Source organism: Petromyzon marinus, chromosome 64 (assembly GCF_048934315.1).
Source record: "Petromyzon marinus isolate PM22_M1 ecotype Great Lakes invasive population chromosome 64, UKy_Petmar_22M1.pri1.0, whole genome shotgun sequence".
NCBI classification, from domain to species: Eukaryota; Metazoa; Chordata; class Hyperoartia; order Petromyzontiformes; family Petromyzontidae; genus Petromyzon; species Petromyzon marinus.
Window position 1 is genome coordinate 4,190,831 of NC_133730.1, and position 27,710 is coordinate 4,218,540.

Consider the following 27,710-nt stretch of genomic DNA (forward strand, 5'->3'; position numbering starts at 1 on the left):
CTTGTACGTCGACGGTTATAAATGATAAGGTTGCAGCTTGATGTTGTTGACATGTAGAGTTGATGAATGGGCGTTGTCTTATTGCCATATCGTAAACCTTTCATGCTTATTGGTTGTGTTCCACTCCCAGAAGAATATAATTTTAAACACGGGTGCTAATGAATAGATCTATTATTCAGTGTCAATTCTGCGGGACAATATACATTCATGTGGAGAGACACCAAGTATAATTATTTTCCCCAAAGTAAATTAACTATTGATTTAATTTCCCCAACCTTTGCGCCATCTTCCCTTATTCCTCCCATATTAATAAACACGACACATCCTCAGCATGATAATGAACAACATCAAACCCGTCAACCCACCACGGTTTACAGTGAGGGAAAAAAGTATTTGATCCCCTACTGATTTTGTACGTTTGCCCACTGACAAAGAAATGATCAGTCTATAATTTTAATGGTAGGTTTATTTGAACAGTAAGAGACAGAATAACAACAAGAATATCCAGAAAAACGCATGTCAAAAATGTTATAAATTGATTGGCATTTTAATGAGGGAAATAAGTATTTGACCCCCTCTCAATCAGAAAGATTTCTGGCTCCCAGGTGTCTTTTATAGAGGTAACGAGCTGAGATTAGGAGCACACTCTTAAAGGGAGTGCTTCTAATCTCAGCTTGTTACCTGTATAAAAGACACCTGTCCACAGAAGCAATCAACCACAGTTGGTGCGATTATTCGCAAATGGAAGAAACACAAAAGAACTTCAATTTCCCTCGGCCTGGGGCTCCATGCAAGATCTCACCTCGTGGAGTTGCAATGATCATGAGATCGGTTAGGAATCAGCCCAGAACTACACGGGAGGTTATTGTCAATGATCTCAAGGCAGCTGGGACCATAGTCACCAAGAAAACAATTGGTAACACACTACGCCGTGAAGGACTGAAATCCTGTCTTGGTGTGCTCTGGGACTGTTGTTGTTGTTGTCTTGGTGTGGTCTGGGACTGTTGTTGTTGTCTTGGTGTGGTCTAGGACTGTTGTTGTTGTTGTTGTTGTCTTGGTGTGGTCTGTGACTGTTGTTGTTGTCTTGGTGTGGTCTGGGACTGTTGTTGTTGTCTTGGTGGTGTCTGGAACTTGTTGTTGTCGTCTTGGTGTAGTTTGAGATTGTTGTTCTGCTACCTTCCCCCAAGCTTGCATTTGGTGTTGACAGATCGCCAGGAATGTCTGTGTACAGTGCTTGTACAATGTGTACCCCCCTTTCTACTTTATTTATATCTGTTCACATTTAGCACTCACACACTCGCTCACTCACACACTTACTCACACACACACACCCACTCACTCACGTGCATTGTGTAGAGGAACGCAGAGCTTGGGCAGTTGTTTCGTAATCCGGGCTCACCGACCTGGCTACTGCTGCTGCCACCTTTCTCTGTGGTTCTGCCTCACAGCCCTCTCTCTCGCTCTCTCTCCGAGAGCGAGCCAGTGAATGCCGTGCGGTTGCGCGCTGCGAGTTGAACAACGCCAGCGACTTCGGCGTTCACTCTGAGAGCGCTTTCGGAGGGCTCACGGCTGGCTAACGAAACCCACGGCTGGCTAACGAAACCCACGGCTGGCTAACGAAACCCACGGCTGGCTAACGAAACCCACGGCTGGCTAACGAAACCCACGGCTGGCTAACGAAACCCACGGCTGGCTAACGAAACCCACGGCTGGCTAACGAAACCCACGGCTGGCTAACGAAACCCACGGCTGGCTAACGAAACCCACGGCTGGCTAACGAAACCCACGGCTGGCTAACGAAACCCACGGCTGGCTAACGAAACCCACGGCTGGCTAACGAAACCCACGGCTGGCTAACGAAACCCACGGCTGGCTAACGAAACCCACGGCTGGCTAACGAAACCCACGGCTGGCTAACGAAACCCACGGCGCCACCGCTCCTTGTAGCGACGTTGGCTGCGAGCGCTGTGCAAAGGACCGTTCCACGTTCGGTAACACGTACAATCTGGCTGTAACATATGTTATGAAGGGGCCATAAATAAAATAAAAAAAACACAAATATGAAAACACTAAATGTTTAACTTGTATAGTAAAGTAATTGTATTTTGTAATTTGCTGTACAGCCAGATAATACGACAAATCGCTGGCCTTAAACACGCAGTCGTTCATGAAAAGCTGAAGGCGGTATAGTACTATAGTAATAGAGCAAGTGCAGAATCACCGAAACCGGAATTGATAGCTTGAAAGCATTTAGCGCGGGGCCCGTAGCATCCATCCATCATCATCACACGTGATCGATCCACTGCTGGATGAAGACCATACCCAGGCCACGACCACCTCCCATTCAATGCATCTGCCATTCCCCCCTCCTCCTCCTCCCGCTATTGTCCCCCTTCTCGCTATCGTGACGCCGCCAACGCCGCCGACTATGAACCACCACTCACCCTACCCCACGCCTCCCCCTCTCCCCTTGCGTCTCTCCCTCCCTTTTCCTCCCCCTCGCCTTCCCTTCTCTCCCTCCGCGGTGTTTGCGCTTGAGACAGAGAGAGAGAGGCACGTCGAGACTCTCACCACGGCGCAGCGCTGTGGTGCTGCTAATGTTGCTGCTGCTGCTGGGCAAATGGAGCCATTTGTCTCGTAGTCCGAGACACTCTTTGCTGGCTTCGCTGATGGCGATGCTGTGAGAGAAGCTTGCTCCGAGTCGAACGCGTGGGATGGGTGGTAGCTGAATCGCCGTGGGTTTGGGGAGCTTTATATAGCAGCTGGACGCTGCGGTTCAGCGTCTTTCAGTCGGGCTGTTGCTGTTCAGAGAGTTATATTAGAGCCTTCGATGCGCTATCTTATCGGGTCTGCACCGTCACACAGACACGCACACACGGACAGACAGATGTACCGTGTGTGCGGTGTGTGTTTGTTACACACCGTGGGCACACACGCATGCTAGGTGATGTAATGCCTCGGATTGCCTTGGATCCAGCCAGCAAGCAGTCGCACGATTTGTGACTTCCATTCACTCTGCGTGCGCTGTGGGTGCTGCTGCTGCTGCCGCCGCCGCCGCAGCTGTCAGAATTATTCGGCGATGTGAGCCGTGGATTTTCTTCGTCATTTGCTTAACGATTCGAGGCTGTTATCACCACGACTGCTGCTGCAACCACCGCCGCTTCTACTGCCGAGACCAGCAGCAAAACATTCTGCTTTGGTAAGATGGAAGTGAATGGATGCATTTACCGCTTTGTCATTTAAACAGCTGACGGGCACGCACAGTCACAATGCCTCGTTTGGTTTCGACACATTCGTTGCAGCCGAGCATTCGAATGATCATTTGGTTCGATGAAGGAAACTCTGAACGGGTTTCCGATGTTCGGTGTCTCATCAAGCAGGGCCACGCTTGCTCGAATTGTACGCCGGTTGAATAGCCCCGTGTTTGCATGTTCGGGCGAGAGAAACCTCCTAACGCAAGCAAAATGGGTCTCGGCATGACGGAATTGTTATTATGTACTCGCGCGCTCGTAATAACCAGACGCAATAATCATTGTTAAAGCGTCGCCTGCCATAATTGTTAAAATCCATTGGTTACAGTACGAGCAAGCCTGAATCTGCCGATAAGACTCCGAATGTAGAAACCCGTCCAAGCGGTTGCCGCTGTTGATGCCAGTATTGCTGATAAGATGCACAACAAATTCCCGGATGGACTGTGTCCAATAATACTTTAACGCGTTTTTAAATATACGGGGTCGCTTCAAAAAAATGTTAACACTTGGGGAGACTTCGCAACAACGCCATAAGAAGTGTGCTGCTGCCTCCGGGCTCTGGAGAACACGTGGAGGAGATTCCAGGCACGCGTTGACAAATGATGGCGAACACGTGGAGGGAGACTTTGACTTTTTGAATCTATTAACATCACATTTGTTATCACGTTACAGTGTTGTATTATCCGTTTCTTTTTTTCCATTAAAAACGATAGTCCCATGTAAGTGTTAACATTTTTTGCAACACACTGTATATATGAAGAGACGCGTTGGCGAAGGAGGCATCGTTAATTACCTTAATTAACATTTTTGTTCCCACATCAGAGAGTCGTGTTTTTTTTCTTCTTCTTTTGTCTGCAACATAAATTGCTCGCGAGAAATTTCAGTGTTCCCACCGCCTGGAGTGTGCGTGGATTTTCTCCGGGTTTCCCTCGGATTCTGTGACAATGGTCTCCAGGGTCCTCCTTGGAGAGAGAGAGAGATATTGAAAAAAAAAGAGACACTTGACGATTTTCCGCTGGATGAATAATGAACCCTTTTCGTTTCATTATTGATGAGATTAAGATGCAAGTGATAGGTCGGGCAGCTTTTGGCTCCTCCGTAAGACGTTACAACCTTGCCGTTCGTGTCATTGCCCCTGCCTTTTAGAAAATGTAGAGTGTCAGAGGGACACTGATAAATATAATTGGTAACATACATATGTTTTTTTGGGATGTGTGTGTAATTCATGGATTGAGTTGCAATAATCGTCTTACGATCGGCGCTCGATACACGATTATAGAGAGAGCAAATCGGAAGCGGTAAATTCATCGCATTATTATCCGCGATTTTCTACGATTGATCGTGGCACTGTTGGGGAGCGAGATGCCAACCAAAGTGTCGAAGTCTGCTACTGGCCACGACGAGAGGGATTCAGCCGAGAGAGAGAGAGTTCCTGTAGCTTCGCCGTTCCTCCTCCGTTGAAGGAGCGCAGGCTACAGCGGTCTACTGTAGGGCCCCATAGTTTGGGCTGCATGGCCACAATCACACTACAGTACTGTGACTTGTGTCTTTAATATGTCTCTATAGGTCTCTAAGTCTCTACGTGTCTCTGTGGGTTTACTTATAGGGTCCATAGTTTGGGTTGCATGGCCACAAACGCACTAGTGTGGCTTATGTCGTTAATGTATCACCATGGGTCTCTGAGTTTCGCTGGGTTTATTGTATCTGAGCCTCTGTGTCTCTGTGTTTACCACATGGTCCGTAGTTTTGGGCTGCATGGCCACAATCACACGACTGTGGCTCATGTGTTTAATTTTCCATTCATGAAGCAGATGTGTTCTGCCCATCGGCCCGTTGATGTTCTGATGCGGTTGATGCTTCCACGAGACACTGTGATAAAATAACGCCACGCTATTGGCAGATTCTCTCATGCGCCCTTAGCCGCGCAAATAACCTCCTTATTATCCGTACAAACGAGAGCGGATGAACGCAGATAAGAGGATGAACTTGAGAGTGCCAGATCTTCGCCAACACCTTGGCTGCGATTCTCTTCCATTGCTCCTGTCGTGCGCTGTCCAATCCACCGCTGTTGCAACTCAAAGTATTTGATCCCCTGCTGATTTTGTATGTTTGCCCACTGACAAAGAAATGATCAGTCTATAATTCTAATAGTAGGTTTATTTGAACAGTGAAAGAGAATAACAACAAAAAAATCCAGAAAAACGCATGTCAAAATGTTATAAATTGATTTGCATTTTAATGAGGGAAATAAGTATTTGACCCCTCTGCAAAACATGACTTAGTACTTGGTGGCAAAACCCTTGTTGGCAATCACAGAAATCAGACGTTTCTTGTTGTTGGCCACCAGGTTTGCACACATCTCAGGAGCGATTTTGTCCCACTCCTCTTTGCAGATCTTCTCCAAGTCATTAAGGTTTCGAGGCTGACGTTTGGCAACTCGAACCTTCAGCTCCCTCTACAGATGTTCTATGGGATTAAGGTCTGGAGACTGGCTAGGCCACTCCAGGACCTTTAAAATTATCGACTGATAATTTCTTCGTCAGTGGGCAAACGTACAAAATCAGCAGGGGATCAAATTACCTTTTTTCCCCCTCGCTGCATGCGTGCATGCGTGCAGCGCTGAAATGCCCACGCATAAATGATGCTGTGAGCTATGCCACGAGGAATGCCCACTTCCCGTGATTCTCTCTCTTCCCATCGCATTTTCGTGTGCCCCTGCATCTACGCGCACCGTTCAACGTCGCTTTCTCTCTTCTTCTCCCAGATGTGGAGGACTTTTTAGCCACCGCGTGCACATGCACGCACGCCGAGTATTTTTGTTGTTTGTTTTTGTTTTCAAAGTTACAATGCCACCGCAAAGTGATGCCGCGATCCTGGCGGAGTTTTCACAGGTCAAACCTTACAACTAAATCCAATCGCGATGATAAATGACGCTTTGGAAATATTTAAAAAAAATAACAATTGGTGTTTACCCTCTGTGGCAATAATAGAAAAAGGATTTGTGTTAAGATGTTCAAAGACCAAATAGAAACATTTTGCAAGGAATCAAATAACTGCATTGACCACACACACGGTGCTTGTGGTGAACATGCAAACAAACACGTGGCTCTCATAGTCTATGATGCACTGTCTTGGAAACGGATTGGCCTGCACCAGAGACAGCAGCCTTCTTTGTTTTGGAAGGCTGCATGTTCACCACGAGTAGGTGTTGTTATTGCAGAGTTGATTCGTATGCGTTTCCCCCTATAAGGAATTGTAATTGTAATATGTATTATTTAATGATACGCTTCCAGGCCGCACTAAGCCTGTAGCTGTCAGAGCGATTAAAGTTATTTGTGTTTCTCTCAATCTCAATTGATTCTCTAATTAGTCTTGGCCAGTAATAATTAGTTTTACATAATACTTCAACGTTATCAAAATCGAGTGTCCTTGTTGACAAGCATGTTCTGCCACTGCCGACAGTTGTGTTTGAGATAATTTAATATTTCGTTGGTGTTATTTTAGTCTTACGCTGATGTTACGTCCCGTCTGTCCAATATAGCATCTGCTACGTAAACAATCCGATACACACCTTCTGTTGATAACTTAGGTAATTCGTCTTTAGTACAAGATACTGTTTTTTATTTTGTGTACTGTACCAAATGTTACTTTCATGTTTTGCTTTTGCAAAACACGGGCTAATTTGTCAGTTACTCCTGAGATATATGGTATTGTAATTGTTTTAATAATCTGATCGCCTGGTATACAGGAGGTCGTGGGTTCCATCTCGACCCTGAGGCCTGCTGTATATTTGGAGTTTGCTTGTTTTCCCCGGTTTTTAACTCCACATTTAGAATCAACGTCACGTGTTTAGAGTATTTTACTGCTATACATTTCCACATGATAAGCCGCTTCAATGGGCTATAATTTATTTTCCAGGTCGCCTCTGAAAAAAAGAGCGATGCAGCTCGGTGAGCCTTAACCTGGTAAAAATTAAAAAAAAATAAGTTTAAAACAAATAGATGTACCCACTGTTTGTGTGCGGAGTCTTTTCTCTCTGTGAAAAGTCGCACGTATGAAACCTCCCTAATTTTATTTCGTACTGTATAAAGTAACACATTTGGCGTTTCTCTTGTTCGGAGTATAGTTCATTGGAGGGGTAGTTACACGTCTGACGCCTCGTGGTAAATAACTCGAGGAGCGTTTCCGAAATTTCAAACCACACGCGCTGCCGCCCGGCAGTTCAAATAGCCGTCTTATTTTACGGCATTATTCTTTAATGGGCGACATCTCTGTGACAACGTTCTTCACTCATTTTCAGAGGGGGGCGGGTGGGGTGGGGTGGGGCGGGTGGGGGGGGGTGGTTGCGGGTGGGGTGGTAGGGGCGGGTAGGGTGGGGGAAGCGGGTGGGGTGGGGGGAGCGGGTGGGGGGAGTGGGTGGGGGGAGTGGGTGGGGGGAGTGGGTGGGGGGAGTGGGTGGGGGGTGGTAGGGGCGGGTGGGGTGGGGGGAGCGGGTGGGGGGTGGGGGAGCGGGTGGGGTGGTAGGGGCGGGTGGGGGTAGCGGGTGGGGGGTGGTAGAAGCGGGTGGGGTGATAGGAGCGGGTGGGGTGGGGGGAGTGGGTGGTGGGGGCGGGTGGAGGTGGTGGGGGGTGGCGGTCGGGGTGGGGGGGCTGTCACTTTCGCCGGTGAGACATCAGTGAGTGTGATTGCCGCCACACCATTTGAAATCGTTGGGGGGTTTGACAGCAGCACGATGATGATGATGATGGGGGGGTGTTTTCAGTCCTTCTGTATTGTCAGGGTGAGGGGGGGGGGATGTCAAGGTCCACACTAAAGGCCACCAGGGGCCGTCAGTGGCCCGCGGGCCTTGCAATGAAGAACGCAGCTCTATGGATACCTCGCTATGTGCGGTGTTTACACGATGCAGTATATCCGTGTGCAGCTCCTTTATGATCCACTGCTGGATGAGGGCCTCTCCCAACGCCGTGCGGTTCTTGGAGGGATATCTGACCATACTTCCTGTGTAGGCATTAACGTGATGGCACCAGCAGCTACCGTGTGGCACCGTTAAAGTGGCCGATGGATTTTTTTTGCCGTGCCCGGCGTTTGGGTTGTGCTGCATCGAGTCTCTCTCTCTCTCTCTGCCCTGTGTGTAACTCGAGTCTGCACTGTAAGTTCCCGTCACCACACCAGTGCCGCATGAAGCTACTGCGAGGCATGGAGCGTCTCCATATATATAAAAGGCAGAGTTGTGATCGTGTGTGTCTGTTAAAAATGTTTAGCGTACTTCCCGACATGCAACAAACTTGAAATTTGCCATGTGGGTACTTTCCAGACTGTACACCATGCAACAATTATAAAAATACACTTTTGTGTTTTTTTGTGGGGGGGTTGGGGGGGGGAGCTCAATAATGCATATTGTTTTTGCACGGCAAGTGAGTTGTGACGTCAAATCTGTCACGTGACCCGCGCACGTGGAAGCGTAACGCATTGTAGTGTAGTGGTTAGCGCGCCGCTGCACTACGAACCCGGCGACCCGAGTTCGATTCCCGCTCACGGCCACCACCGGTGACGACTATTTGAACCGGTCCTGGGCCTCCCCTAGGTCGACTCAGCCTCAAACGAGTAACTGGTGTGCTGTGTGAACATCGCCACTGGGGAGACAAAGGCGGCCGGGCGTGGTGAATCCAAGTCCCGGGCGAAGCCGGGTAGTAAAGCTAGTACGTTATAAAAATGCCCTAAATAAAAACAAAAACCCACATAAATATTAAAACACTACATTTTTTACTTGCATAGTGAAGTAATTGTATTTTTTTCATTCGCTATACAGCCGGATAATACGACAAATCGCTAAACCTTTAAACACCCGGTCGTTCATAAAAGTCGAAGGCGGTATAGTACTATAGTAATAGAGCAAGTGCAGAATCACTGAACCGGAATTGATAGCTTGAAAGCATTTAGCGCGGGGCCCTTGAAAGTGCGCTGCCCGTAGTATATATGTCGCTACTTTTGCTACGAGGATAATCCAGCACTGCACCACACTGGCAGTCCTAAGTGCCGTGGCCCGGTGCCTGTGGATATTTGCCAAATCGCTTTGTACTTCAATTCTAGATTTGAAGCTTTCGTGACTGCAAGGAAACACACTCCTTGGTTCTATTCGGTAAAGTCACGTAGGTAAAAAATAAAATAACAAAAAGCACGACGTTTCGGCCACAACACAAGTGGCCTTCATCAGGTGCAGGGACCGTGCTGTCACGAGGACAGCGTTGGAGTGTACTGCCGGTGCGAGCGAGGACAATTTGCACCGCTCGCTTTTTTTGTTTTTTCCATCATCCAAACGAGGCAGTCCACCTTCACATCGTGGGATCTATACTCTGTGGTTCTTTCGGTAAAGTCACGTAGGTAGAAAACTAAAATAAAACCAAAAAATAATCTCTTTTTTTCTACCTACCACGTAACTTTACCGAAAGACCCGAAAGCTTCAAATCATCATGAGATCTCTCTTGCCAGTATCAAAATATAATAATAGGTTTTACCCTTTCTGGCAACAAAACAGTAGCGTTAAGATGTTAAAACACCAGACTGCAACATTTTGCAAGGAATCATGCCTGCATTAACCACACACGCACTTGTGGTGAACATGCCAACAAACAAAAAACACACGCTCTGGTATGCTATGATGATGCATCGTCTTTGAAACTGATTGGTCCACATCAGAGACAGCTTTCTTTAGAGCCTCGTCTCAAACAGCGTTAGACCAGAGGACGCCACAAGGCGAACAGCACAAAGACAAATGTGCGTGGTTAATGCAGACACGATTCTTTGCAAAAGGTTTCAGTTTGGTGTTTTAACATCTCAACACAACTGCTTTATTACCAGAAAGGGTAAAACACCAATTCTTATATTTTGATAGTGGCAAGGGAGGCCCCATGATGTAGCTGCTCACCGCGAGTTCTCAATGTCCTGATAGTGGCGTTGTCTTTGTGTATTTTCCTTGCAAAGGGTTTTTGTTTGGTGTTTTAACATCTTAACACGACTGTTTCATTGCCACAAAGGGCAAACACCAATTCTTACAGGCCACCTTTGTCTGCGTTGGCCTTGTCTCCACCACCCCCCCCCCCCCTCTGTGTGTCTGTGTCTCACGGTCATTCTTTTTATCCACTTGCGTTTGCTCACTTGAAAATATCATCACCAATTTTCGTTGTCCTAAAACCATCGCGTGCTATGCAGGAGGTCGTGGGTTTGATCCCGACCCTGACGCCTGCGTATTTGGAGTTTGCGTGTCTCCTCTCTCTTTCTCCCCCCGTGGTCGCGTGGATTTTTCTACCGGGGGTCCTCCGGTTTTTCCCTCCACATTTAGAAAAGTGCGTTGAGATGATTTTGACTGCTATAAATTTCCGCGCGATAAGACACTTTATTGAGCTGTCATTTGTGGCCAGGTCGCTTCTCAAAAAGAGCTACGTAGCTCAGTGGGCCTTATACCTGGGAATTTAGTTTTTGGATGTTCCTTCTGCCACACCTCCGATTAGCATGATTGTCGGCGTACAGTGCGAAATAAGTTATCCATACATATATACGAAGCCAGACGGTGGGGTATTTGAAAGCCTGTTTTCGACTTTACAATAACTATGGGATTCCAGCAGAAGGTAAGGAAGCCACGGCAAAACATGTGTTGGCATCAACGGCGTCTGTTAAGACATACGTCTTGACGTTTGTGTGGGGCTCGTTATTCGCAAAACGAGCCATTGGTGCCTCTCTGTGGGGGGTGTGAACACGTGTGGGTGTGGGGTATGCGTAGGCCAACGTTTCACAAACTTCCCCAGCAGCTGCTGCTGCTGCGCCGTCTTACATCGCGACGTGGTTCTGCGGCTCTGCCGCGGTCACGATGGCCATCGTCTCGTCGTGTGCCCCGCTCGGGTTTTCTCCGGGCAAGTCCCGTTTTGCCGCCGCAGCGCAAATGTTGCCAGCAATCGCATTCTTGCCAAACATGCCAGAGCAAGAAAGACAACCGTCCCGAACCTTTTTGTTTGTTTGTTTTAGAACTCGCAGATGAATTGTTTCGGTGAATTAAATAAAATAAAAAATAGGTGTTTTTTTTGTTGTTGGTCACGTACGCACACGACTGTGCGTTTTTTGATTGAACGTGAAAAAAAAGCGAGGTTGAATGAACCCATTGCGTATGTGTGTACTCTATGTTGAACTTCTTTCGCACCGTACGCAGCCAACCGCGCTAATCGGAGGTGCAGCGTTGAGTCTATGGGCATCGTTAGTTTACGTGCAGTGTGGATGTACGTTGAACTTCTTTCGCACCGGGCGTAGCCAACCGGGCTGGCTCAGGCTGGCTCGGGCGTCGGTCCACCGAATCGGCACTGCGTTGTAATCAGCGGGCTCAGCCACCCGCGGGGGCTCAGCCACCCCGCGAGGCTCAGCCACCCCGCGGGGCTCAAGCGGATTCACAAGTGCAGCGAGTTGATGGGCTCAGATCAGCAGTCACAGATGACTGCACAGAAAACGCATCGCTTACAAATGTTTTTTTTTTAGACTTAATTCGTGCTAAATTCTGTCTCTCTCTTAGAGATGTGTTGTTCTTAAGAACCGAGTTGGCTGGGTTGACTCAATGCGCGCCTTCGATGCCCACGCTTTCCGACGATCATGACGATGCCATCTGGACCTCGTCTTGACAAGGCTGAGAGCACTGTACATGCAACGTGATGGTCACGTGACACGCATGCCCTGAGAACGATTGTTTTAAGGGCGCTTTGTCAATCTAAATTATTATTATTATGATGTATGTACGTTGAACTGCTTTCGTACCGTACGTAGCTTGTCGTGCTAATCGAGAGGTGCAGGGGGGAAGGACAACAAACTGAACACTCAAAACAGTTCTAAATAAAAACGAGTTTTCAATTTTTGATTTGCAAGTGCATAGCTCCCAGGGGCTTCCTAACATCGAAAGAAAAAGCGTTCCAGACGGCCGCAGAAGCGCATCTGAAAGCGCCGCGCGATGCGGTTACCACCGTCTTTGTTCGACGGTCACCCAAAAGCTGCTGCTGCTGCTGCGATGACGATGATGGTTCATGCTCCTCGATGAGATCGGCACGGTATCGTGGTTCATTCGTAGCAAGAACTTTGCGTGTGTGTGTGTAATGACAGCGATGGTGGGAGCCTCATGCCTTCCTGCTCTTTGTGAGCAACGCCTCTGCGTGTTGTGATTGTTGCGTTCGGAGCAGCTCTCGCTGTGTTTTGATTTCAGTATGAACTCCCACGACCAGAATCGAAATATTTATCTATCCTGGAGAAATCCGATAAGCTACGGAGATGTATTTTTTTGACAGCTGTCAAGCAGGGGAGTCGGAGGGGGGGGGTGGGGTCAGAAAGTCACAACAACAACAACAACAAACGATACAAAAGCAACACAGCGATTCCACCCAGAGGGGAGAGAGAGAGAGACAGTCGTTTGTGAAAGTGCGTTGCGGCCGCCCTGGTCAACTCACGGGGCGCTTCCTCGCAAGCTCGATGGCTCCTCGAGAGCGGCTCGCGAACCGGATGCCGCCCCATCTCCATGTATTATTGAAAAGGACATTTGCACACGGAAAGATTTCTCGGAGACGCAACGCCGTGAACCCTGTCCGGCGATGGCGAGCCCACCGTCAGACCCTGACGTTTGACCGCTCGTCAAGCTGTGAGGTTTTGGTCACAGTGGAGTTTTAAAAATCAAATTAAACTTGCGTCGACCTGGCTGGGTGGTTTTCGGAGGCCGTAGCGCTGAGCATGCACTGTCGAGATCTGGAGGTTTAGTTCAGGCCTGTGGATAAACAAGGTTTTTTAAATGTGGAGTTTTGTTCTCCCAGCGTGGCAGTCTAAACGACTTACAAGTATCTTAACCCTTTCCCATTCGGCTGACGTACGTCTACGTCATCATTTTTGTCTTCTGATTCCGTTCCAATGATGTACGTTTATGTCATCAGTTTTGTCTTCTGATTCCGTTCCAATGACGTACGTCTACGTCATCAGTTTTGTCTTCTGATTCCGTTCCAATGACGTACCTCTACGTCATCAGTTTTGTCTTCTGATTCCGTTCCAATGACGTACCTCTACGTCATCAGTTTTGTTTTCTAATTCTGTTCCAATGATGCACGTCTACGTCATCAGTTTTGTCTTCTGATTCCGTTCCGATGACGTACATCTACGTCATCAGTTTTGCCTTCTGATTCCGTTCCGATGACGTACGTCTACGTCATCAGTTCTGTCTTGTGATTCCGTTCCGATGACGTACACGTACGTCGGGGGCCCAGAGTAGCATTCTTACTTGGGCCCCAGGCATCCTCGCCGGACTCGGCGTATATCGCCTCCTTTAAGGTAGTGGCCCGTGGAATTGCAGAACTACTCCCGAGATCCCTTCATGTGACCTCTTTTTACAAGCTTTCATTTAACTCACTCTGTCTGTTGTCGTTGTTGTCGTCGTCGTTGTATCCTCAAATCTTGTAACTCAATTTTAACCCACTTCCCAATGTGGTATCGACTGCAAACTTGGTATATTTATGTCATACTGATGACAATACTATATTCTATCATTAAACAAAAAATATTTTTTTTACATTATTTTGTACATGTTATGTTTCGGCTTGGCTCTAATTGTCCACGGTAAACTGAGGTTGGCTGTAATTGGCCACGGTCCCCTTACGTTGTGGCAAGCTTCGGGGCCACTTCCTGGAGTCGTGGAGTTCTTCCATTACTAGTACGGTACATTTCATTAAAGCGTGTTTTGAAAAAACGTTTTTTTTAAGTTTAAAAATAAATATTACTTATTAAAATTCGCACACGAAGAGAGAGGCACTCTCCCACGTTGCGCTGCTGGAGAGCAATGTTCATTACACGTCCGGTCATCACGCGTCCGGTGAAACCAAACATTTTCAATTGTACGAGTGTCAGTTTTTTGGCAAATGAAGTGGGACTACACAGATCTAACATTGATTTATTTTGTGTGAAGTTGACTGAGTTGACTGAGACGATCAACTCCACTGCACTCGAGAACCCTGTTTAATCACGGACGGCTGAAACCTGGATTTGAACCCAGCGCCTCCACAGTGCCTGGCTTGGCGAGTTGTTAACTCCCTCGCCTGGTATGCAGGAGGTACTGGGTGCGATCCCGACTCCGACACTCGCTGTATATTTGGAGTTTGCGTCTCTCTCTCTCTCCCCGCGGTATAGTGGATTTTTCTCGGGGTCCTCTAGTTTTTCCTTCCACATTTAGAATCAACTTTTTTTATAGAGCATTTGGCTGCTGCTGCTGCTGCTATAAAATTACACATGACGATAGGCCACTTCGTTGATCATTCATTTTTGGCAGGCCTGGTCGCTTCTGAAAAAAAGGCTATAGCTCAGTGGGGCCTTAACCCGGTAAAATAAAATAATACTTTCAAATAAAAGCATAGTTTAAAATAAAAAAAATAGGTAAAATGATTTTTTTAAATCTAAAAAAATTATTTCAAAATAACAAAAATATTTTAAAATAAAAGACATAGTTTGTGTTTTGGTGCCTGAGCCCTTCATGCCACCTCAGTGCTGTGGTTATTAATAACGCGCCCCCGCCCGCCGCCATGGATTGACCTCACCCCCCAATGTTGTTTTGTCTGCCCAGATTGCTCAAATCTCCATTCTCGGGGCACACGGAGTCGCGATCGACTTTTTTATTGTTTCGCTTTTAGTTTTTTTAATCTTTAACTTTGGGGGGGGGGGGGGCTCACGTACCGTATTGTAAATTATAGATGTTATATCTTCTTTGGTTCTTTCGGTCGGTAAAGTCACGTAGAATGAGAATAAAATAATAAATTGATAAAATAAAATAACACAATAAAATTCTCACGACGTTTCGGCCACAACACAAGCGGCCTTCATCAGGTGAAGGGACGAGACTGTCTGGAGGAAAGAACCAAAGAAGATGAATCCTTGCAGTCACGAAAGCTTTAAATCTAAATATAGATGTTATATTTTTCCTTAATTTGTATTATTGCTGTTGATCCCAATTCCTCGATAAGGTGGTAAATAAAACAAACACAAGTCGACGTCATCAGAATATTTATGTATCCTGGAGGAATCTGATGAGCTATAAAGCTCTTTTTTCCCACAGATGTCCTACGAGTACTGTACTTGTACAGTTCGTGTTGTCAATCCCCTTGCAGCCCGCGTTCATCGCCATCACCATCAGAAGCCATGGTCAATCTACTGCTGGATGAAGGCCTCCCCGATCGCCTGCCATCTCTCACAATTCTGCGACGTAACAGTCCACCCGGCAGTTGCACTAGAGCTGATTTCTAACGCTCCGTCTCGCGTAAAAAAATAGTAGTAGTTAGTTTATGATAGAGATTATGCAGGCACACGGCAATTTTTTTAACGCGTTTTTTTTTGGGTGGGTGGGGGGGGGAAGCAAGGTCATCACTTATCTGTGTGGTTTTTAAATTCTTGCAGAGATGTTAATTTGTTTCTGTGCGGCTAGCATGGTATGTGCTGACTTGTGCACGCTCGTGGACTATTTTTCTTTCTGCATGTCACATGTTTGTATCGATAAGAAAAATAAATATATGTAAAACAAACGAAATGATTGCGTTGGCGGTGGCGAAATGTCCCACCAAAAACCCACGGAACTCTTCATCGCAGTCTCTGCGATGACGTCCCTCCACCCTTCATCTTGTGATCCGTGCGTCTCCTCCTCCCACCCTCTATGAATCCCACGTTGGTTTCTTTTCCTTTGCCATTGTCCACGCTCACAACGATCAGTCCACGGTATGTGATCGGCGCTGATTTGAAAAAAATCCTTTTTGTGTGTTTGTTTTGTTTTAGAAATGTGGAGCGATGGCTGCCTTGGTTGTTAGCGAGTCTTCTCACACGGGGCCAGCACAGGCGATCCCAGTTCGGTGCATCGGACTGCAGCGCACCGTGCCATTGGTATTGCGCCTTTCCAGAAACAGGCCTTGTGGTGATTGATGATTTCAAATGGAGTTATGCACAATATAGTTGGGGTTTTTTTGGTTAGATCGCGTAAATAATAATGTTGTGTCGTTAAACCAGCCACCGTCACCTTGACACAGACAATTAGTAAATGTTTGTCGCGTAAACAGAACGTGCCAATTCGTTACTAGTACAGCACACCGGTGGGTTTGAGAGCAGTTCCAGAATATTTTCAGTCCAACACACAACCGGTGTGCTGCACTAGTAACGAATTGACACGTTCTGTTTACGTGACAAACCTTACTAGTTGGCCGTGTCGGGTGGTGATGGGTTTAACGACACAACATTTATATTTTCGTTATCTAACCAAAAAAAACCCTCTATTATGGGAGATATTTGTCGCGAAAGCCTCCTACGTGTAAAGCATTTTACTTAGTTAATTTCTATAATTTTTCTACTACAGCTTGTTTACCCCAGGAAAGCCTTAGCCGAGTATCGTGACTCATTTTAATACGTGAATAAAAACAGGCAAAAATCATCACATTACAATTTGTGAATGGACACAGTCTGGTCTCAGTGGAAATGCAGGGGTTCTTTTAAGAAAATGGATAAACTAAACTGAACTATTTTTTATTCTACCAGGCAAGGCCCACACAAATGATAGTTCAACGAGAAGTGGCTTGTGATCATCACGTGGAAACGTCTAGCAGGCAAATATTCTGAACGCGTGTTTCTAAACACAGGGCTTTCCTACCCCTGAATTAGCTCGGTAATTTTGAGGACACTGGACGTGAAAATTAACTTTAATCATAACAAAAAAAACCTGTGAAATATAACCACGATATACAACAACGCAGTAAAGAATTCTAATGTTAATTGAAACTGTAATACTACATCAATAAACTGCATAGCCACTTTAAAGAGGTGGAGCTTGTATGTGCGGTGTCCCATAAAACGTAGCATTGAATGTAAATTAATACAATGAGGCTTAATCAAGGCGATGATATGAAAGAAGTGAAGCTTGCCAGCCAGTCCATTTGAAGGCTCCCTTTGGCATACATGAAGTAAAGATTGCAAGATAAGGGGCGCGGCCCTGGTAATTGCTCGCTCACGCCGCTGCTGGTGGAAGGGTCTTTAACGTGAGGCCGAGCGAGCTCTAGATGGCTTCTATCAAGAGGATATTTGACCTCTACTCCTCCTCCCCCCAAGCTGGACAGACGTCTTCGGAGAGAAGTGGCACTACCCAAACTTTTTACCCCCACAACGCATTCGTGTGACCTGCCGATTGAATAAGTGCGGTGCGTCCGCTTTCTACTGCAGGGAGGGGTGGGGGATTTCAATGAACTTTGGGCCATCGTTTGAACTGCCGCAACCGGACGAGCCTCTGGATTGCTCGTCCGGTTGCGCCCTCGCTTGTGGTGCGGTGAAATCTTGGCACTGCCACCTCCTGGTTGCGTGTGTACGTGTGTTGAGCTTCTTTCGCACCGTACGTAGCCAACCGTGAAAAATCGAGTGTGTGGATAGGGGCCGTCCATAAATGACGTCACGCAACTGGGGGGGGGGGGGGAGTCAGACATTTGTGACGATGTGTGACGAGGGGTGGGGGGCGGGTTTGAGAAATGTGACGTCACATCAAAATGCGCAACTTTAAATAAATATAGGCAACACGTTCTACTTAATTAAATAGACTTTTTAATACATGTTTTCTCATACAACATCAGAGTGCAGCGCCACATTAAATACGCAACTACAATGACAATACCATTGGAAACCTCATTTTCCAGTAACAAAATATGATAATTGTTTTTTTACCCTTTTATCTGGCAACAAAACTGACACCTTTTTTTACAAGGAGTCATGTTTACATTGACCACCTGCGGTCGGAACGCAAACAAAAAACAACAACTCTGATAATGTATGTGGCACTGTCCTTGAAATTGATTGGTCCACACCCGAGACAGCGTTCTTTAGAGCCTCGCCAAAAGGCGCACAACTCAAAGACAATGCACCATCAGAATATGAGAGCTCTCATACTCTGACGGTGCATTGTCTTTCATACTCTGATGGTGCATTGTCTATGAGTTGTGCGCCTTTTGGCGTCTTCTGGTCCAACACCATGTGAGACGAGGCTCTAAAGAAAGCTGTCTCGGGTGTGGACCAATCAATTTCAAGGACAGTGCCCACATACATTATCAGAGTTGTTGTTTTTTGTTTGCGTTCCGACCGCAGGTATTGTGGTCAATGTAAACACGACTCCTTGTAAAAAAAAGGTGTCAGTTTTGTTGCCAGATAAAAGGGTAAAAAAAACAATTACAATGACGACAGTTTAAAGCGATTTGAAGCGCGTTTTATATATGTTTTTTTGGGGGGGGCGGGGACAGAGCTTTGTGACGTCATTTGAGGGGGGGGGGTCTGACTTTTTGTGACGCCGTGTGACGACGACGGGGTGGGGGGGGGGTCAAAAACCGTCCAAAATCGCGTGACGTCATTTATGGACGGCCCCCATACCTTCTTCCGTGGTCCCGAGGTGTACAAGCGAAGGCTGCAATAGCCTCCGGAATGGGCCTTCTTCAGCTCCCTCCAGTAGGAAGCCTTTCCACCAGTAGTGGCACGGTAGCTGGGCTGAAAAGTTTGAGCACTTTAGCTTTTCGTAAGCTTCGTGAGAAGGGAAAACCGTCTCTCCCTTGAAAAACCGCCGGGAGGGAAAAAAAACGAATGCCAAAATTGCGAAGTAACTCACAGCACCGTGTGCAAATGGGGGAAAGCGTTCCATTGTGCGGTCTGTGGAAGATTAAAAAAAAATGTTTCGCTCAATTGTGGTTTTTGTATTTAATACAGAAAAAAAACACCACCACCCCCCCTCTACCCTGCAAACGTGCCCTGCCGCTCGGCACCGAGGTTGTTTTTCTGCCGCTTCCATTGAGGCAAAGCCAAAAATAACAAATATTTACGATTCGACCCATTTGTGCGTGCGTGCGTGCGTCCTCGCTCGCTCGCTCGCGCGTGTCCGGATTCGAATCCTGCACGTTACGTGTTGTTTTGTTTTGTTGGACCATCAACACGTGTCACACAGGCGGTGGGAGGGGGTGGGAAGGGGTCAGATTTTCCGTTGACTTTTGGGAACGGTCACTTAGACACCGCCGCCGCCGCCGCTGCATAAGCGACACTCACACGGGAGATCGCCCCTTTTATAGCCCAGCCTGACTGCTGGGAACAGCGCTGCTAACGAGCACCAATTATGGGTAGCGTGGCACACGAGGGGGTGGGGGGGGGGTGGCGCGCGGGGCATTTCGCGTCATGCCCGTGGCAGCCGTTTTGTCTCCCAAACTTTGTTTCTGTTTTGTTTACGTTCTGAAATAGAAAAAACGTTACCAGGAGGAACGTGAAGTTTGAACTTCTTTCGCACCTCGCGTTGCCAACGGTGCTCATCGGAGGGGTGGGTGATGGTCAACAAATTAAACACAAAAAGCTGTTCTTCAGAAGTTAGTTTTCACTCTGGATTTAAAAGGGCGCAGCCTCAGCGGGCTTCCTAATATCAGAAGGAGGAGCGTTCCAGACGGCCGCAAGAAGCGCATCTTAAAGCGCGCGGTGCCGTGGTCATCCTCATTCGTAATATATCCACAGATATAGGAACACATTGATTAAGAGACCGTCGGCAGGTTAATTACATAATTCCGACTGAAACATTAGCGGTGGGCTTCGGCGGGACACGTTGCTGGAAGGAATAATGGTTCGTGGTCGAGCTGAATGATGGAATGGCAGCCAAGGGAGGGAGCAAGGCCGAGAGGTTACGATGGAACCATCTCGTGTGCAGCAGCTGATGCTGGGTGTATTATTACATCGCAAAATTCTTGAGATATGGTGACACCTTTGGGAAGCATTCATCCAGCAGTGGATGTATCATGGCTGGTGGTGGTGGTGATGAGTTGGAAATCTGCCACAACGAGAAGAGACAAACCAGGGCGGCCAGGATTGTACTCTGAGGACTTGTACGTATGTAAACTACCTAATTTTTATAAACTCTATCCACAATACAAAGACAAGGATCCCCCGTGTAGCCTTAACAGACTTATGGGGCCAGTGCTGTTAGCGAGCACACCTAATGAAGGCTGCAACGGCACACGAGCAGGCGGTGGCCAACACCACGCCCGGCCGCTTTTGTCTCCCCAGTGAAGATGTTTACACACCGCATCGGGTAATCGTTTGAGGCGGACCTGGAGGAGGCCCAGGACCGGTTCAGAAATCGTCAACAGTGTTGGTCGCCGTGATCGGGAATATAAACTCGGGTGTCCGGGTTAGCGGTAGAGCGCGCGGACGGCAGCACCACGCACTCACGCGCAGCCGTTGTGCTCCAGAGGGAATTCAGCATTTATCGCCGTGTAAGCAAAACCATATCCATACAGACACGGGCGTTGAGGATCCGGAAAAAAAAAATCCATCCATTGTTTTTTTGTCCTCACAGTGCAGTTCATGAAAAGGGGTGAGGTCATCCGTTACGGCCGATGCGATACGAGACTTGGCAGATGGGAGCCCGGGTCCATTAGGCTGACCCATCACATCTGCTCTGACATTGCGCGGCTGTCCCCTTGTTGACACACGTGAGAGCTATGTGCAAAAGTGGCGTGGTTGCCATGCACCCTGGGGGTTGCTATGTGCCCTGGTGATGGCCATGGACCCCGGTGATTACCATGGGCCTTGGTGGTGGGCAAGGTCCCTGGTGCAAGGAATTAAATGAACCCCCCCCCCCCCCTTGTCCACCTAACCTGGCACCTGGGCCTGTGTGGCTCAGTTGCACTGCACTCTCTGCTTACGCAAATGGATCGCTACTCTCCTGGTGTGCGACGACGCGGGGTTAGAATTCGGGGGTTGTCTGAATTTTCGGCAATTGATATTTGGTAGCTGGGTTCGTATAGCTGAGTGCACTCACCACTGTGCCGCCGCTCCCGACACACGTGTGTCAAAGACACAGATCGCCCGTATAGCCGTAGCGGACTGTTGGGGCAAGTGCTGTTAGCGGTGAAGGCTGGCACGGCACACGAGGGGGTGGGTGGCCAGCACCACGCCCGGCCGCCTTTGTCTCCCCATTGGAAATGTTTTACACGGCGCACCAGGTGCTCATTTGAGGCTGAGTCGACCTAGGGTAAGCCCATGACTGTGTCAGATAATCGAACTCGGGTCGCCGGGTTCGTAGCGCAGCGCGCTGACCGCTGCGCCGCCGCTCTCCGCCGACACGTGTGTACACACTTGCACATGGGCACACACACACGTACAACGCATTCTCAAATTGCCCAATGTGGTGTCCGATTCCTCCAAGATGGAAAGAAGAGCACTTGCCAAGAGAGTAGTTATTTGTTTGCCACCGTGAGTGATAAAACAGTGAACTTTAACCCGGTGCTATTGACAGTCTGTGTGGTGTGTGTGTGTGTGCAGTGTCAAATGCAAACAAACACAACAAATACTAACTGTACAGGGGCTATAATAATAATAGGGGTTTCCCCTTTTTTCTGCCAACAAAACTGAAATCTTTTTACGGGACTTCATGTCTAAATTAAACAATACCTGCCGCCAATTGCAAACAAAAAAACATACTATGATAATATATGCATTGTCCTTGAAACTGATTGGTCCACATCAGGGACAATGCATATATTATCATAGTATGTTTTTTGTTTGCATTTTGACCGCAGGTATTGTGGTTCATGCAGACATGAATCCTTGTAAAAAAAGGTTTCAGTTTTGTTGCCAGAAAAAAATGGGGAAAACCCTATTATTACATTTTGGTACTGGCAAAGGAGGTCTAATGATGTACAGGGGTTATTGCCATTGTACAAATACTGTAATATGGAAATAACCTCTGACCTTACCTCGGTCTTGCGGTCCACGAAAGCCACGTGTTGTACCAAATGGCATTCGTGACCATGGGGTGCTGTGTGGCACAACAAGGAAAGCCCAGATCAGAGGGCCGTGGTTATGACAAAACACCACGTGCTTTGAACAGCTGGCTTTCATCACATTGGACATCGCTTAAAGTTCCCCCATTGTTTAGGCTTGTGTAAGATGCTCCATTGTGTCGCCTTCAAACGGGGGGGGGGGGGGGGGGGGGGCGGGCTGCCCTTGAATATATCAAAACAAGCCACACGTTCATGTAAAACAGATTTGTGATAATGCACAATACAGTGGTGTCACACACCAAATACGAGGGTTGTTGCGATATAGGCGATATTACTATCGATATTTCGTACAATATAAGATCCGTGGGATTGTGCCGTGGTGTAAAGGTTAGCGCACTGTACTTTACACAGAGGCCTAAAAGCACAGCTGTCAAACCACACGGTTTATACCCCGTACTCTTGTAGAGGGAAATTGAGTTTTCAGGTCCATAGGGCGTACAGCCGTTGCAATACGGGAAACAAAACAATCTATTTGTGTTGTGTTTCTCCCTTGTGATGGGACTTTGTAGGATGAACGTTGAGATTTGTAAGAGCACGGGGTGACCAATCAGGTCTGAATTGGTCTGTAATAAGGTAGGGCACTGATAAGGGGTTGACAGGTTTGTAGTGGTGAGTAATTATCAGTTGTTGGGTCTTTCAGCTCTGTTCTTCACCTGAGGACGGCTGCTTGCGTTGTGTTCCGAAACGTCGTGAGAATTTTATTTTATAACGTTTAATATTTTTATTATTTTATTATTTCCACTTCTACGTGACTTTACCGAAAGAACCAAGAATATGAATCCCATGCAGTAACGAAAGCTTTAAATCGAAATTTAATTATCAGTTGTTGAAACGTGTCATTTTTAACATCTGTCCGGGTCTGGGACCCGGAAACTATTTCTGCACGCTGACCACCACATCCCAGTGTGCCTCTCGCTCTGGTTGTGGCTAATGCTTCTCGTGCCGTCCGATCACGTTGAGCAGCAACCCAGAACAAAAATCCACCTCTGCCGTCGGCCGTACGTTGTACAGAGTGAGAATTCAGTGTAACAAAAACTAAATTTCGTTCCAGTGTAGTAAGTGCTATTTTCTAATTGCTTATGCCTCAAAAGTACAGAAAATGGCTATTATTCACCACAAAATTTGCTTTTGTGACCAGGACAGTGATATTTTGAAATGTACCTATTTTCAATGAGAAAACGTGGTGCACATTTGTGTCATTCCTTCACGTTAAAGTCCTGGTCACAAAAGCAAAGTTTGTGGGGAATAATAATAATAATAGCCATTTTCTGTACTTTTGAGGCATAAGCAATTAGAAAATAACACTTACTACCCAGGAACAAAAAAAACCGTGCTACATAGTGGAATCAGAAGTGCTGGGAAAACCATGTTCAACGCGGTTTTATATCGAACGCGTGTTCCCGGCTCTCCACGGTTTACCCCGTGAGGTCTGTTTAATTTTTTCCCCGGAACGCGTCGGCGATGTTTCGACGGCACGCAGCTTGTGGCGCTGCTAAGACGCTCGTCTCAGCGTCGAAAATTGGTGCCGTGAGAGCGCCGCATCCGTTGGAAGCTGTGTTTGTGCGTCTTGTCGTGCGGTGGCGTAGCGAGATAGCGCTACGTTGCGCTACGAACCCGGCGTCCCGAGTTCGATTCCCGCTCGCGGCTACCACCGCTGACGATTATCTGAACCGCTCCTGGGCCCTCCCCCTTGGTCGACTCGGCCTCAAATGAGCACCTGGTGCGGTGGTGTGTAGTAGACGTTGGAGCGACGGAGTGTCGGGGATCGGAGGGGGGGGGGGGGTGTTTGGCGAGAGTTTGTGCATGAGTGGAATGGAGACGGGCGTTTTGTGTGGAGGTGAAATTGAAAAATGAAAGAGTGTACACGCGTGCACGCAATAAATAGAGCGTGACGCGGCAGCCGTTATTATAATAACAAGGGTTGAAATCGCGTAGAATTAATTAAAGAAAAGAGGGAAGGGGGGGTGGTGACATTTTCAGACCCAGGAACGTAACCCTACTTTTCCCAACATGGGACCTCCTTTGTCAGTACCAAAATATGATAATAGGGGTTTCCCCTTTTTTCTGGCAACAAAACAGCTGTGTTAAGATGTTAAACCACCAAACTGAAACCTTTAACAATGAATCATGTCTGCATCAAGCACAATGCTTGTGGTTAGAATGCAAACAAAAAAACATACTCTGATAATATATGCATTCTCTTTGGTTCTATTCGGTAAAGTCACGTAGGTAAAAAATAAAACAAAAATCACGACGTTTCGGCCACAACACAAGTGGCCTTCATGAGGTGAAGGGACCGTACTGTCACGAGGACAGCGTTGGAATGAAGACAGTCCAGCCCAGGTCGCGTCCTTTAAGCTGTGTGGGAGGAGACAAAACGCTTTGACAAAGGAATTAGCATAAAATGCTCAGAGTACCGACACGGGGAGGGGGAGAGGAGTTTGCAGATGTCTCCTCCCACACAGCTTAAAGGACGCGACCTGGGCTGGACTGTCTTCACTCCAACGCTGTCCTCGTGACAGTACGGTCCCCTTCACCTGATGAAGGCCACTTGTGTTGTGGCCGAAACGTCGTGATTTTTGTTGTTTTATTTTTTACCTACGTGACTTTACCGAATAGAACCAAAGAGTATGGATCCTTGCAGTCACGAAAGCTTCAAATCTAGAATATATGCATTGTTCTAGATTTGAAGCTTTCGTGACTGCAAGGATCCATACTCTTTGGTTCTATTCGGTAAAGTCAATGTTACAACGCTGTGGGTGATCACGATATAATTTTCTCCGATACCAAGGTTCTTTGCAAACCCACGGGTTTTTATCAGAGATTTGTTCACGAGGCAATTCAGATTTACAAACACAGACTCAATTTCAACCGAGAAGATGGTTTCAAATTAAGCAACCATTGGAAAGATGTTCTAAATCGAACCAAACATTAAACTAATTTTCAATGGTACAGTATATATTTTTTCAAGTAGTGGTATCCAAAACTTTCGCAGCTGCTTAAATTCCCTTTTCACACCATCAATATGTACACTCCCCCTCCCCCCCTCGCCGGTCTGCACATGTTCACCCCCTCTACACCGTTCATCATACTAAGTCCGCCAATTAAATGCTATTTTTTATGTTAATTCCTTTGTCATTGCACCTTAATTCCTCTCACACAAGCGTAAAGGTCGCGGTCTGAGCTTGGCTGTGTTCACTCCAGCGCTGTCCTCGAGACAGTCTGGTCCCTTCACCTGATGAAGGCCACTTGTGTTGTGGCCGAAACGTCGTGAATTATTTTTTTGTTGTTTTATACTTTTACGTGACTTTACCGAATAGAACCAAAGAGTATATGCATTGTCCTTGAAACTGATTGGTCCACACCAGAGACAGCTTTCTTTCGAGCCTCGTCTCAAACGGTGTTAGACCAGAGGACGCCAAAAGGCCCAATAGTTTGTCGAACGCCGTTTCGCCGAACGTGGCGTTGTCCAGGAACATGTAAGCCACCGCCATCGCCGCCGTGTTAGGTGAGGGTCTGCCGTTGTTTCGTCGTTCGTTTCTTGGACTTGCGGTTAGAGGGGGCGACAAAAGAAAAACTGGGATGGGGAAGCACCCCCCCGAGTGTTAATGGAGCTAAAAACATAAATAGAGAGACGTTTTAGCGTAACGGAATGGTGTATCTGTGCCGATTATTTTTTTTATAAACGCGGCCCCCCCCACCCAAACCCCCTCGGGATGTCGTTACTTAACGTTCAGTGTGCATCATTAATTCCCGTCGCTCGAGCGGGAGAGCGAAAAACTACATTTCGTCTGAAAATATGCAGTTTCTAAAGCCGCGTGCCTTAATGTGGCTCAAAGTTGCATGGAAATTAGGCAACGCTGTCCCAATTTTGTGAAGAGGCATCCGTTTTAATTGCCCTGTGCAGTGCCTCTGCGTGTTTTCAAATTAAGCCCGTTTCTTTCTTCCTAATTAGGCCTTTTTAAACCGTTAAATAATGACAAGTTGCATCTACAGCAATTATGCGAAAAGTGACATTTATTAGGTTTTTTATATTGTTCATCAGCTGTGTAACAATTATCCTCAAGAGAATATACGCACAATTCAGACTTTACGAAACAATAATGCTATTATAATTTGTAAATACTAATCATAATTAAGTCAGTTATTTACTCAGGAAGGCCTTGCCGAGTCCCCAGATTGTACGGGGGATGTTTGGCCGATCCCATTAATGAGTGCTGGGCACCACGTGCCCAACACCACGTGCCCAACACCACGTGTCCCAACACTCATTCGTTAAACAATTAAAAGAAGAACCGCGTTATAGCGAAACCGCATTGTGTGAACGCGCGTTAAGCGAGGAATCACCGCACTGCACTCACCAAATCCGATGAGATTGGGAAAATTCGGGGTGATTAGGTCAACGACCTGCCCCGGACATAAGAATGTGGAATTTCAAGCGATGGCTCGGTAACTCCAATAGGAGTGAGCCACCGTCCAATCGGATGCTTATATTGCCGTCTGCACAATGATATCAGTCGTCCTTTGGAAAAAAATCTCGAGGCTTTATTTTATCAAGAGGGACCTACATGCCATGTTTGGCCAATTCATCACTGTGCAATATATATTGCATATGACGTGTCTATCTGATGGACATATACTTGCATAACACACGAACAGCCCTTTGGCAATCCGAATAAGCAGAGCAAGTCTGCACTGCAGTCCCACCGTCCAGGCAACAGAGCCACATGTGTGCCTTTTTTAAGGGCATTTTTTAAAACTTAACTCTGCTTTAGTGAGTTTCCCTGTGTGTGTGTGCGCGCGTGCGCGCGTTTTAAATGCTCGTGTCTGCGCGTGACCTCAATTGAATGCCAAACAAATGCTCGAGGTGAATTTCGTACGGGGAGTTGGACAAAGCCTGGCTCTATCTGAGATGATAATGATGATGGCACAAGCTGTGGACTGAGGAATGTCGCAGTGCTGGCACGGCACTGTGACATTGCCACAGCGTCAGCAGTGCCCGTCGTCCTTTGTGACTGCAGAGGACGACACTGACGCCATCGCGACTTTTGCGCGCGGGCTGCGGCCGCGAAGGCCGTGGCATTAGGCGGCGCGTGAAAGAGCTCCGTAGCTCATCGGATTCCTCACAGTGTTAATAAATATTCCGACTCTGGGTACGACTGCCAAGGTATCGGAGCGGCACCACGGCCGACCGCCGTGGTACTGCTCCGCGCGAATGAATACACGCTACAACAACAACAACAGCAACGACAACAACAACACGGCCCATGTCTACTCAAGCCTTTTTGTCTCTCAGCCATGAAGCGGTTAGGGGTGGGGGGGGGGGATCCTGGGTTCCGTCGGGAAATTGGTTGGCGGCCCCACAGCGTGCACACAAAAGGCAAATACAAAGACCCCCCATGTAACCATAACAGACTGTTGGGGCAAGTGCTGTTAGCGAGCACCTATGGAGGCCAGAAGGGCACACGAGGGGGTGGGTGGCCAGCACCACGCCCGGCCGCCTTTGTCTCCATAGTGACGATGTTTACTACACACCGCAACACTCATTTGAGGCTGAGTCGACCTCGCGGAGGCCCAGGAT

At 47.3% G+C, this 27,710-nt stretch overlaps 1 protein-coding gene across 4 annotated transcripts in view; it reads left to right on the forward strand.

Annotated features, from left to right (window-relative positions):
- LOC116956269 (guanine nucleotide exchange factor DBS-like) overlaps positions 1-27,710 on the forward strand; it is a 154,488-nt gene that overhangs the window by 23,968 nt on the left and 102,810 nt on the right. Inside the window, exons 1-2 of one of the 4 annotated variants that reach the window (XM_032977731.2) lie at positions 1,432-3,199; positions 16,071-16,175. The exons of 2 other annotated variants lie outside the window; for them this stretch is intronic. The gene's annotated coding sequence lies outside the window, so the exon portion shown is untranslated. Of the gene's footprint in view, positions 1-1,431; positions 3,200-16,070; positions 16,176-27,710 lie in introns of those variants that run through there. One more of the 4 variants, XM_032977730.2, reaches the window with a different exon arrangement.